The following is a 13,459-nucleotide window of genomic DNA, read 5'->3' on the forward strand; positions in this document are numbered from 1 at the left end:
ATACCAAAAAAGGGGGAAGCCGCTGAGAGAGTACGTCAGCAGATTCAACAAAGAAAAAATTTTCATTCCTTCTTACAACCCCAAGACAGCAGTAGACGCCTTCAGAAAGAGTCTCCTCCCGGATGGAGAGTTATACAAAGAGCTAACGAAGCTTGACTGCACCATGATGGAGGACACCTTGGCCAGAGCAGTGATTCATATAAGGTGGGAAGAAGATGAGATGAATCAGGCAATACACGCCAGGTATGACCCAAGGCCGAATGATAGAAGGCCAGAGTTTAGATCGATTAAACCCCGTCACCAACCCCCTCCTCGTAACCAGAACAAAGTAAGAAAGCCATATAACTGCCAGCCACTTAGAACCGACAACAAACCAACTGGACTGATATGATACAAAATCCTGGAGTACAACCTCAACGTCGAACCAGCCTAGGTGGTGGCGATCATAAAAGGAATGGGATATAGTGTTAAATGGACAGGCAAGCTCAATGCCGAAGCAAGGAGAGACACGACCAAGTGGTGCGAGTTCCACGGCGACCATGGACATAACACCCCAGACTGAATTGCCCTGCGGTTGGAAGTCGTCGCACTATTGAAGAGGGGACATCTCCGAGATCTGTTGACAGATAAAGGGAAGAGTACCATCATCCAGAAAAGCACGAAAGCAACATCTCTATCTCCGCAGGAACCTACGCCAAAAGGATTCTACAATATCATCTCAAGAGGGTCAAAGATCAGTGGGGTAAGTTACTCCTCAGCCAAACGCTACGCCAAAGCCAACAGCCACCATGAAATCCAATCCATCCATTCGCCTTCTCGGTCACACTCCCACCAGGTAATTCAGTTCGAAGATGACGAGCCGGTCACCCTGGCCGCCCCCCATCACGATGCTCTAGTCATCTCCTTCCAGATCGCCAACATCCTAGTCAAGAGGGTATTCATAGATGGGGGACCCTCAGCAAACATCCTTTTCCTTGAAGCGGTGAAGGCTATGGGTCTGGAGGAAGCAAACATCAACAGGTGGCCGACCCTACTGGTTGGGTTTAGTTCTGAGCAGAAATACACCATTGGAGAGATCGTCCTTCCTATCTACGCTAGCAGAGTAAACAAACAGACCGTCTTTCTAGTGATCGACTGTCCTTCACCATACAATGTTATCTTGGGCCGACCTTGGATCCACGACATGCGAGCTGTCCCATCCACTTTCCACCAAACGATTAGGTTTCCTACAAAATGGGGAGTACGAGAAATCAAAGGCGACCCTAAGGTTTCCAGAGATTGTTACAAGAACACCTTCAAGAGCAAAGGTAACGTTTTATAGCAGTTACAGTCTCATCCAACCCCTCCGACCGAACCAGATCAACCATCTATAGAAGAGTTGGATAAAGTGTAGATACATCCGGACGATCCCGAAAGAAAGACATAAATAGGTTCTCGCCTTGGGCCCGAGACAAGAGAGAAACTGATAGAATTCCTCAGACAAAACCAGGACTGTTTCGCCTAGGGGTGAGCACGGATAGCAGGTAGAACCAAAACCTGGGGTAAGAACCGGAACCGGAACCGGAACCGGAACCGACACTGTGCTGGTAGGTTCAGGTTCCAATTTTTTGGAACCGGAACTTGGAAAAAGAACCTAAAAAGAGTACCCTGTTTGGAACCGATTTTTGGAACCTGTTTGGAACCTGTTTTGGAACCTATTTGGAACCTGTTTTAAAACCTGTTTGGAACTTGTTTTGGAATCTTTTTGGAACCTGTTTTGGAACCTGTTTGGAACCTGTTTTGGAACCTGAATTGTAATGAAATATTTGTAAAATGTGAATAATGAGCGGTTTCTATTATTTTACATATAAAAAAAATTAAAATAGAAAAAGTTAAATTTTTACAATAACCTAATTAAATAAATATACTAATACAATTATACTCATTACATATAAATTACACCATATTAAAAACTTTAATATATTATAATATATTAATATTAAAGTTTTCATTATTTAAGTGAATAATTGGAATTATGATCCAATTAAAAGTGTTTTAAATTTTTAATGTTATTAAAAGAACTATTTTTGAATAACATAGTATATTTGATTGAATAATAATATATTTAGTTATTTACTTCAATTATCAAGTTCTAAGTATATCTATAGTAAATTAGCAATTAATTAATTATATATGATAAATTGATAAATATTAATAAATTTAATTACTAGTTAAATATCATACTTAATCAATTATAAGTTTATAACATTACATTATAGTTAAATGATACTTAATTAATTATAATTTTATAATATTACATAAGATTTATAATTTTATAAATTACATAATGATTTTAGTAATTAATTAATAATTAGATTATATTGATTAATACGTAATTAATTGACTTATAAAGTTATAAGTTATAACATTTGTATATTACTTAATTAAATAATTAGAAATTTAATTAATTATAGCATTACATTATAGATTTATAGTATAATTACTTAATCAATTACAACATTTCATTATAAACATTAGTACAACTAATTAAATGATTAAAAATTTAATTAATTTAATATACATTAAAGATTTATAGTATGATTACTTAATTCACTATAACATATATTATAGTATGATTACATAATTAATTATATATTACTACAACATAATTAATTGGTTACTTTATTGATTATGACATATATTATAAATATTACTAATTTACTACATAAACATTAGCAATTTAGCATAATACTTAATTAAATGATTAGAAATTAATTAATTACAATATTTATTATAAATTATAGTACGATTACGTAATTAATGTAATATTACATAAATTAAATGTTACTTAATAATTATAATATTCTATTATAAACAATTAATTATAATATTATATTAAATTTATAGTATGATTACTAATTCATTGAACATTTTAATATTTCATTATAGTATGATTACTTGATTACATAATTAATTATAACATATATAATTAGATGATTATTTAATTGATTATGACATTATATTATAAACATTAATTATTACATTACATTATAAACATATGATTACTTAATAAATGATTAGAAATTTAATTAATTAAATATTACATATAGTAAATAAAATTAATTAAACTATACATTATTACATTACATTATATATGATCACTTAATTATTATAGTATTACATAGTTAAATTATTACTTAATTAGTTATAAATTTATACATTACATTATAAACATAGTAATTTACTACATTAATTATACATTACTTAATTAAATGATAAAAATTTAATTAATATAATATTATATAAAGATCTATAATCTGATTACTTAATTCACTATAACATTAAATTATAGTATAATTACATAATTAATATAACATTACATAATTAAATAATTACTTAATGGATTATGAGTTATGATATTATATTATAAACATTAGTAATATTAATTTACTACATAAACATTAGTACAATACTTAATTAAATGATTAAAAATTTAATAATTATAACATTACCTTATAAACATTACATTATAACATTAATTAAGCATTAATTATAGTTAATAATTACTCAATTAAATTAACATATTATATTACATTATCTTATGATCACTTACTTAATATAACATTACATAGTTAAATGATTATATAATTAGTTATGAATTTATAACATTATATTATAACATTAGTAATTTACTATATATTAGTTTATTACATTACTTAATTAACGATTAAAAATTTAATTAATTATAACATTACCTTATATATTTATAATATGATTACTTAATCAATTATAACATTCCATTATAAACATTAGTATATTAATTAAATGATTAGAAATTTAATTAATTATAATATTAAATTATAGATTTATAGTATGATTACTTAATTCATTATAACATATTAACATTACATTATACTATTATAGTATGATCATATAATTAATATGACATTACATAATTAAAATATTAAATGATTACTTAATTGATTATGACATTATATTATAAACATTAGTAATTTACTAATTTGCACAATACTTAATTAAATTATTAGAAATTTATTAATTATAACATTACATTATAAATTTATAGTATGATTACTTAATTAATTATAACATTATATTATAAACTATGTTACAATACTTAATTAAATGATTAACAATTTAATTAATTATAATATTACATTATAATTAAATAATATATTACTTAATTAATTATAACATTAAAATTTACATTGTAGTATAATCACTTAATTAATTATAACATTACACAATTAAATGATTATTTATTTAATTATGACATTATATTATAAACATTAAACATAAGTAATTAATTAAATTATTAGAAATTTAATTGATTATAACATTACATTATTATTAAATAACTACTTAAATAATTATAAGTATTTATAACATTACATTATAGTATGATCACTTAATTAATTATAACATTACATTATAATTTAATAATTACTTAATTAATTACTACATTACTATATTACATTATAAACACTACTAATTTATAATATTAAATTTACTAAATTATATTTAATATATTATAAATACCCAATTGGTCAATTATAACATTAAATTAATAAATTTATAAACATTAATAATTTATTAATTTATCAAATAGACCCCTAGCAATGTTAGTAAATTAGTATAAATAATGGGGTATCTTTGTAATTTTACATTTACAAACAAAGCAAAATACCCAATTCGATTAGGGTATCTCAAATTGACAAATTCTCTTCTTCTCCATTCTCTCTGCGACTCTGCCGTCTTCTACTCTGTGTTGTCTACTTTTCTGGTTCTTCTCCATTCTCTCTGCCGTCTTCTTCTCTTGTGTTTTCTACTTTTCTGGAACTTCAAGTGTTGATTCTTCGCGGCATATTACTTAGATTGAAGGTGCGTATCTGCGTGATATGAAACGAAGCACAATGCTATGTATGAATTATGATTGATTGCTATGTATGATTGAATTTTATAAATTTTATAACTGAATCACTTTTGCTGATCATTACAGCAATTGCAAATTGCTAATACAAATTGCAATAGTTGCAAGCTGCTGTTGTAAATTGTAGCAGTTGCAAAATTGGGTGAGAGTTAGCATTTAATAATAACATTAGTAGAGTTAGTTGAGTTACCGGGTCTTCATGTTGAAGAAAGAGAGAGAGATAGTGAGTGAGTGGCTGAAGAGTGAGAGTTGGGTAGTGCTTTTTTTTTATACGAATCTCGATTCGTTTAGAGTTTTTTTTTTTTTTTTTTTTATATGAGCGGGTTATTCATGCTTATGGAATTTGCAAGTCTCTGTCCTTTCTTCTTCATGTTTAACAATACTATGGTTAAGGGTGAGTGTCTTAAATGAGTTACACGTTGGCTTGTGTAACTGAATTTCTTTTTCGCTTTCTGGTGTGGTTACATTTCTTTTCATTGTCTAAAGTTTAGCTTGGGTGGTCCTTTGTAAATTTGCTTTGAGAATAAGTGTCTATTTTCAACTGAATGAGTAGATAATATGCTCTGTATTTGAGAGTAAAAGTTTACTAATTCAGAAGTTTGAAATAGTAATTAAGTGTGCTATTTAAGCTATTGCTTCTGTGCATGTTGAAATTTAAAACTTTCAAGATCTGTTGTTTTTATTGCCAGGAAATGTTAGTTTCTGTTGTACCCTTTGATGCAGTTAGTGAAACCAAGAAATGAAATTACTTGTTAATTACTCTTTCTATAGCTGTCCTTTTTGTTTTGTAATTTAACTTAACTGCAATTTGTGGCAGTTGCAAACTTAGATATAAGATTTATTCTCTATTGTTGATAAATAATTCTTTATCTGGTTAAATAATTATTTATTTATGTAATCTTTGCAGAAAACAATGTCATCGAATAGAGAAAATACTAAGGTTCAGAATGCACAAACAGTTGCTGCAGAGTCAACTTCAAATAAGCCTCCATGATCTAGGGCAAATGCCAAGTCTACGGTGTGGCAACATTTTGAGAAGATTTATAATAGCCAAACGAACAAGATTGAAAGGACAAAGTGCATGTATTGTGAGAAGACCTTTGCGTATAGTGTGGCTAATGACACTTCTTCGATGCGCAAGCATCTTACAAGTTGCAAGAAGTTTCCTCATAATGTAGACAGTTCGTAGACACTTCTCTCTTTCAAGACCACACAAAAAGATGGAGGGCAAACTAGTGAGGTTGGTACTTGGAGATTTGATTAGGAGAACTGTAGGAAGTTGCTTGCTGAAGTGATAATTAGTGCAGAAGATTGTTTCACGAAGGTTGAGCATCCAAAGTTTAGACAATTTCTTAGTGCATTGCAACTGTTATGGAAGAATGTTTTCGGTTTCACAGTGGCAAGGGATTGTTCGAAGATCTTCAATTGTGAGAAAGCTGCACTCAAGAACAAGTTGTTGCATTTGAAGTCCAGAATTGCTTTGACAACCGATATATGGACATCTATTCAGAATTTAAGTTACTTATGTCTCACTGGTCATTTCATTGACGAGAGATGGGTTCTACACAAGAATATTCTGAGTTTTGTGAGAATTAGTAGTCACAAGGGTAGGGAGATCGAGAAGGTGGTGGAGAAGTGTATTATTGACTAAGGAATTGAAAATAAAGTGTCCACTATAACGCTGGATAATGCAACCGCTAATGATGTGGCAATGACTTACTTGAGGGATAGATTGGCAGATAGGAATGCTTTGATTCTAAATGGTGAACATTTTCATATGAGATGCACATCTCACATTTTGAATTCGATTGTGAAGGACGGTATTAGCGAGATTAAGGGATCTGTTAACCGAATTCGTAATGTGGTTAAGTATGTGAGGAGTTCTACTAGTAGAAGCCAAATCTTTGACAGATGTGTCAAAGAAGAAATGATAGGTTATAAAGGTACAATGTGTCTTGATATTGCTACTCGATGGAACTCGACTTTCCTCATGTTGGAATCGGCAATCAAATTCAAAAAAAGCTTTTAAAAGGTTGGAAAAGGAGGACTCCAACTACTTGGTTGAAATGACATATGATGTTCCTGTTGCTGAAGATTGGGAAAATGCAACTGTGTTTACCAAGTTCCTAAGGAAATTTTATGAAGCTACAACCAGGATGTCAGGGTCCAACTATGTGACTTCTAACAATTATTTTCATGAAATTGTAGGCATTGTCACAACTTTAAATGATTGGGAAAAAGACTCCAATGTTTGTCTTAAAGCAATGTCAATTAAAATGAAGGAGAAATTTAACAAGTATTTTGGGAGTCTTGACAAAATGAACATGATGGTGTTGATTGCAGCGATGTTAGATCCCAACAATAAAATGAATCTTGTGAGTTGGTGTTACAAAAAAAGATATATGCCGATGAGTATGAAAAGGCTGAAAGGATGTCCGGAATGGTGAGACATGTGTTACAAGAATTGTTTGAATTTTATAAAGGACTTCCATCAAATTTAGAAGAAAGTCAAGCTTTTAGTTCTTGTCCAACAAGCGGAAATGATCAACCTTTAACTGTTGCTAGTAGTCAGCGTGGTGGTATTGTCCCTAACCTTTTGTGGTCGGAATATGTGGAGGAGATGGAGGTAGAGGTACAAGATGCTACCAAGTCAAAGTTAGACCAGTGCCTTGATGATAAATGTGAATCCATAATGTCTGACTTGAATGTATTGGAATGGTGGAAGGCAAATGCATCAAAGTATACAGTTCTCTTGCGTATGGCCAAAGATGTCTTTGCAATCCCAGTGTTTACAGTTGCTTCCGAGTCAGCTTTTAGTACATCAGGTCGTGTACTTGATAAATTTCGAAGTTCTTTATCTCTGCCGGTTGTTGAATCATTGATTTGTACAAGCGATTGGTTGAAATGTGCACCAACTCTGGATGAAGATGACTTGGAGGATGCAGAGGCTTATGAAGCGGGTATAATATCTAATTAACGATTATATTCTTATCTCTTAAATTTATTTTAAGTTACTAGTATATAAATTTATTCAATGTTTTCAATGTTTTTACTTTTTGAAGCTACTAATTGACTTTCTTGTGTTTATTTTGTAGAAATGATTGGACTTCAATCACTTGACGAAGGAACATCCATGCCTAATTTGGAGCATTAGACATGAGTCATTTACTCAAGTTATGCTTTTTGGGTTGTTTTGTAGTTTTATAATTGTAGTGATTGAAATTATTGGGAGAATAAAAAAAAGTTGGTGACAGTTTCTAACTTTCTATATTGTTGTTTGTTTGAATGATTTTGGTGAAGTTATTTGATGTGAATTGTGATGAATAATTGTTTGTGTTTTGATTTTAATTGAGGAGTTTTATGTGAATTGTGATGAATTGATTGAATTCAAGTGTTGCCTAGAGATTATAGGTTATGAGTTACATTGGACGCAAATGAATGAATAATCAAAATTTGTTGGGGGTGTATTTGTAAACTTTTAAAGTATTTTTGTCATTTTTTAAACTAATGGGGGTAATTGATTTTTTATAGGGTACCCGGGAAAGGAGCTGGAACCTGCATTTTAGGTTTCGGTTCCTTGAATTGAAGAACCTACACTGTGTGGTTTCGATTTCGGTTCCTTTTTTTGGGAACCTGCACTGTGCGGTTCCGGTTTCGGTTCCCCCGAAAAGTGCAGGGTACCCGAAACCGCTCACCCCTATTTTCCCCTGGTCTCACGCTGACATGACAGGAATCAACATAGAGGCAATGGTCCACCACCTCAAAGTAGATCTGGATCACCTGCTAGTGAAGCAGATGAGAAGGAAATTTGCACCAGAGCGCAATCGGATTGTCAATGAAGAGATTGAAAAGTTACTGAGTAACGGTATGATCAGAAAGGTCCACTATCCCGAGTGGTTGGCAAATGTTGTGGTCGTAAAGAAGAAGAACGAAAAGTGGAGGGTCTGCATTGACTTCACTGACTCAAACAAAGTCTGCCCTAAGGATTCATTCCCGCTCCCACATATCGACATGATGGTCGATGCGACCACAGGCTACGAGCTCCTTAGTTTCATGGATGCTTTCTCAGGGTAAAACCAAATCCTGATGCACCCGGACGACCAAGAGAAGACAACCTTCATCACAGAGAAGGGAACCTATTGTTGCAAAGTGATGTCATTCAGCCTTAAGAACGCCGGGGGTATCTATCAGGGGCTAGTCAATAGAATGTTTGCCAAACACATTGGGGACACTACGGAGGTTTACATCGACGACATGCTCGTCAAGTCCCTGATGGCCGAACAACACCTTGACCATCTCAGCCAGGCGTTCACAGTCCTAATGAAGTATAACATGAAGTTGAATCCAGCCAAATGCTCATTCGGTGTCTCGTCAGGCAAATTCTTAGGCTACCTGGTAACTCAGCGAGGGATAGAGGCTAACCCCGACCAGATTAAAGCGATCCTCAGTATACCATCTCTAGCTTGCATCAAAGACGTCTAGCGCCTCGCAGGACGAGTAGCCACCTTGAGCCGCTTCATCTCCAGATCCGTCGACAAGTGTCACCTTTTCTTCCATGCACTCAAGAAATCCAAGAAGTTCGAGTGGACCCCCTCCTGCGAGGAAGCCTTGCAACAATTGAAAAGATACCTGACCTCCCCTCTGCTCCTTTCCAAGCCTGTGGATGGGGAGAAGCTTTACACCTATCTGGTGGTCTCAGAGACAGCAATCTCAGCAGTGTTAGTTTGGGAAGAGGGTACGAAGCAGCTACCGGTCTACTATGTAAGCAAGTCACTCCTCGACACAGAAACATGGTACAGTCAACTAGAGAAACTGGCCCTCGCCCTTGCCCTCATCCATGCATCCAGGAAGCTCAGGCTGTACTTTCAGTGCCACTCTATAGTCGTACTCACCTCGTTTCCACTCAAGAAGATACTACACAAACCAAAGCTATCAGGTTGACTCACGCAATGGACAGTAGAGCTTAGTGAGTTCGACATATCATACCAGCCTCGTACTGTCATCAAGTCCTAAGCATTGGCAGACTTCATAGGGGATTTCACCCCGAGCACCACCGTCCAAGCAGAAAAAGAGTTATTATGCATGAACAGTGGGTCACCTTCCAAGCGGACTCTCTCGGTAGATGGTTCAAGCAATGTGAATGGGAGCGGGCTTGGATTAGTCCTAACTACAACAGAGGGAGACGTCATCCAACAGGCCATATGATGTGGTTTTAAGTGCACGAACAACGAAGCGGAATATAAGGCCCTCATTGCTGGACTGTCCCTAGCCAAAAAAAATCGGAGTAAAGAGGCTAGAGGTGAAGTCCGACTCCCAGCTCGTGATCAACTAGCTACAAGGCACTTACCAAGTACGCAACTCGAAGATGACGACCTACTTGAACCTAGTCAAAGAATTGCAGGCCCAATTAGAAGAATTCTCCATCGCCCAAGTCCCAAGAGTGTAGAACTCTTATGCTGACACCCTTGCTAACCTCGGCTCAATCCTTCAATGTTCTTCCCAGTCATCCATCCCTCTGTTATATCTACAATAGCCAGCCAACTAGAAGGAACAACTAGAAAATAAGTCGCTTGAAAAAGCAATGGACATCAAGTTGGCTGACTATTGGATGACCCCGATAGTGAAGTACCTGGAACATAACGAGCTCCGGACTGACAAAAACGAAGCTCGCCGCCTGAGAGCAAGAGCCGCCAGGTTCACCATATATGAGGGCCAACTCCTTAGGAAATCATTCTTTGGTCCCTACCTCAAATGCACAAGCCCAAAAGAAGCCAAACATGTTCTCGCTGAACTCCATGAAGGCAAATGTGGAAACCATGCTGGGGGATGCAGCCTTGCACACCAGGTGATCACTGTTAGATACTATTGCCCAACCATACGCACTGATTCGATTGCTTATGTTAAGAAGTGCGACAGTTGTCAGAGGTTCGCTCATGTCTCACACCTTCCACTCGAGCGACTCCACTCCATCCTCACCCTTTGACCCTTCATGAAGTGGGGAATATATATAGTGGGAAAGCTACCGACCGCACTCGGACAATGAGTCTTCTTGTCGGCCATGATAGATTATTTCACTAAGTGGATCGAAGCTGAAGCCTTCGCACAAGTTAGAGACCGGGAGATAAAAGCTTTTATTTGGAAACATGTCATCTGCAGGTTCGGGATACCGAAGGAAATCGTCACCGACAATGGATCCTAGTTTATCAGTTCAAGCTTCAGGGATTTCTACGACATGTAGGGGATCAAGCTAAACTTCTCCACCCCCCGCAACCCCCAATCCAACGACCAGGTCGAGTCATCAAATAAAACCATCATACAGACCTTAAAAAAGCGATTGCAGAAAGTGAATGGTGCATGGGCAGATGAGCTACCCGAAGTCCTTTGGTCCTATCGAACTACAACTCGCTCATCAACAGACGAGACCCCATTCTCCCTCACATACGATTCTGAAGCAGTCATCCTGATCGAAGTATCAGTTCCGTCCACCAGGCTCCAATTGACGGACGAGGAAACCAACAACCAGAACCTTTGCCAGAACTTGGACCCTGTCAATGAGCTACGCGAGCAAGCAAGCATCCGCCACGCTGTCTACCAGCAACAGGCCACCCAGCACTACAATCGCAACTTCAGGATCAGAACTTTCAAAACAGGTGATTGGGTCCTTCGCAAGGTCTTTTAAAACACTAGGGAGATCAATTCTGGCAAACTCAGCCCCATTTGGGAGGGTCCCTACAAGATCATCAAAGAAGCAGGGAAGGGCACCTACCGACTCCAAACTCTCGAAAGCAAAGACATCAGCAACAGTTGAAATGCAGTCCACCTCAAACGCTACTACTTTTAGGTGAACTCATTCATTTACATGTTTGTTTTCTTTTTGTTTTTATTTAAAAGGGATGAGTAGGCCTATCCACCTCCCACAGACAGTCGGCCTTATGGCCCGAATTTAATGAAGTATGAGTCAAAAATTCACATATTCGGATCGACCCTGCTCGATCAAATGATTTTTACACATTCGGATCGACTCTGCTCGATCCACGGATTTACAACTTCTGATCGACCCTGCTCGATTCACGGATTTACACCTTCAGATCGACCCTGCCTAATCCACAGATTTACACCTTAGGATCGGCCCTGCCCGATTCACGAATCTTCACCGTTGATCGACCCTGCCCGGTTCATGAAGCTACACATTCAGTCGGCCAGACCAAGTGAAGGGTTCTTACACCTCAAAATCAACAAGTCATCAACCCAACCCAATAGAGAGTCTACGCGACTCAGCCACTGGGCTGCACCAAAATCATAACACAAGCATACAGTTCAACCCTTAGTGTATCTATGAACAAAGAAGCAATTAACAAATCATTCACCCATAAGGAAAAGCATCAAAAATAGAATCACAAGTATCATATAAAAGAAGCCTCAAGCTGCTAAGTTCAGAGTACAATGAAAGGCACACACGCCAGGAAAAGGCATCGCAGGCCCCAAAACACATGGGCAGAATAAAAATAAAGCTAAGTGTCATCGGTGGGAGTCGTCTCACCCATCTCCGACTTAGTCACCCTATCACCAGCGCTAGCATCAGTCCCTGCAGCCTGTTCGCTCATATCCTCAGTAATCATAGCCCCGACTGGCTAGCAAAATCTAGCACCTGCTCATCAATCTGCTCCTCTGTATGCTCAACCCCCTCCTCCAATATCTCCTACATGAGCTAGATGTCCTTATCCGGATTCCAGTGAGAAGTGTTCTCGGCCTTGTACTCGAGCATAAGCTGCCCCCGGGCCCTAATAATGGCATCATCAGCAATGGTGAGGCACTGCTCCTTGAGGGACTCAACCTCTATAGTCTTCTCGGCTAACTCTTTCCTCACCCTCTCCAACTCACCCTCGGCCGCCTTCAGACACTGTTGGCTCTCCTGTTCGGCCTTCTGGGTTGCCGCCTCTTGCTAGCGCAAACTGGTGTTTGCCTTGGACACATCATGTATCCTCTTCTCCTAAGCCACTACGAACTTCCTCAGATGCAGATTGCTTGTGAATGCCTGCACAACAAAACGATTTCATCAATATAAAACCACGATGAACACAATAAAGTAAAACTCCTACCCTACCTGAAAAGCACAGGATACTCCCCAGTCAGGAGCCGCGACCGTGCCTATCTGGTTCAAACGGGTCTCGTCCACCGGGAATAGGAAGGAGTCAACCAATTTGCACATGGAAGCCGCGTCAGAATAAGTAGAAACGGAAGGCAGAATATTGAAGGTGATCATCTTAGTCTCTTCATCCAAGACTGCTATCTGGGATGACCCGGCTCTGGCTGCAGGCTAACAGCTCGGCGATGTCGCCACCACATCCTCCGCTCTCCTATCCTTTCTGGCCGAGGATTCCCTCTTCCTCTTTTCCCGATGCCAGGTGATGGACTCGCTCGCACTGGGGACAATCAGCTTCTTCATCAATCTCTCTGCAAGCGCAAACTCTCCAATGGTTAGTGGGTTCAGCCTGGACTTACCATAAGTGGTATGATTGCAATAGCGAG

The sequence above is a fragment of the Pistacia vera genome, unplaced genomic scaffold (assembly GCF_008641045.1).
Source record: "Pistacia vera cultivar Batoury unplaced genomic scaffold, PisVer_v2 Contig426, whole genome shotgun sequence".
NCBI classification, from domain to species: Eukaryota; Viridiplantae; Streptophyta; class Magnoliopsida; order Sapindales; family Anacardiaceae; genus Pistacia; species Pistacia vera.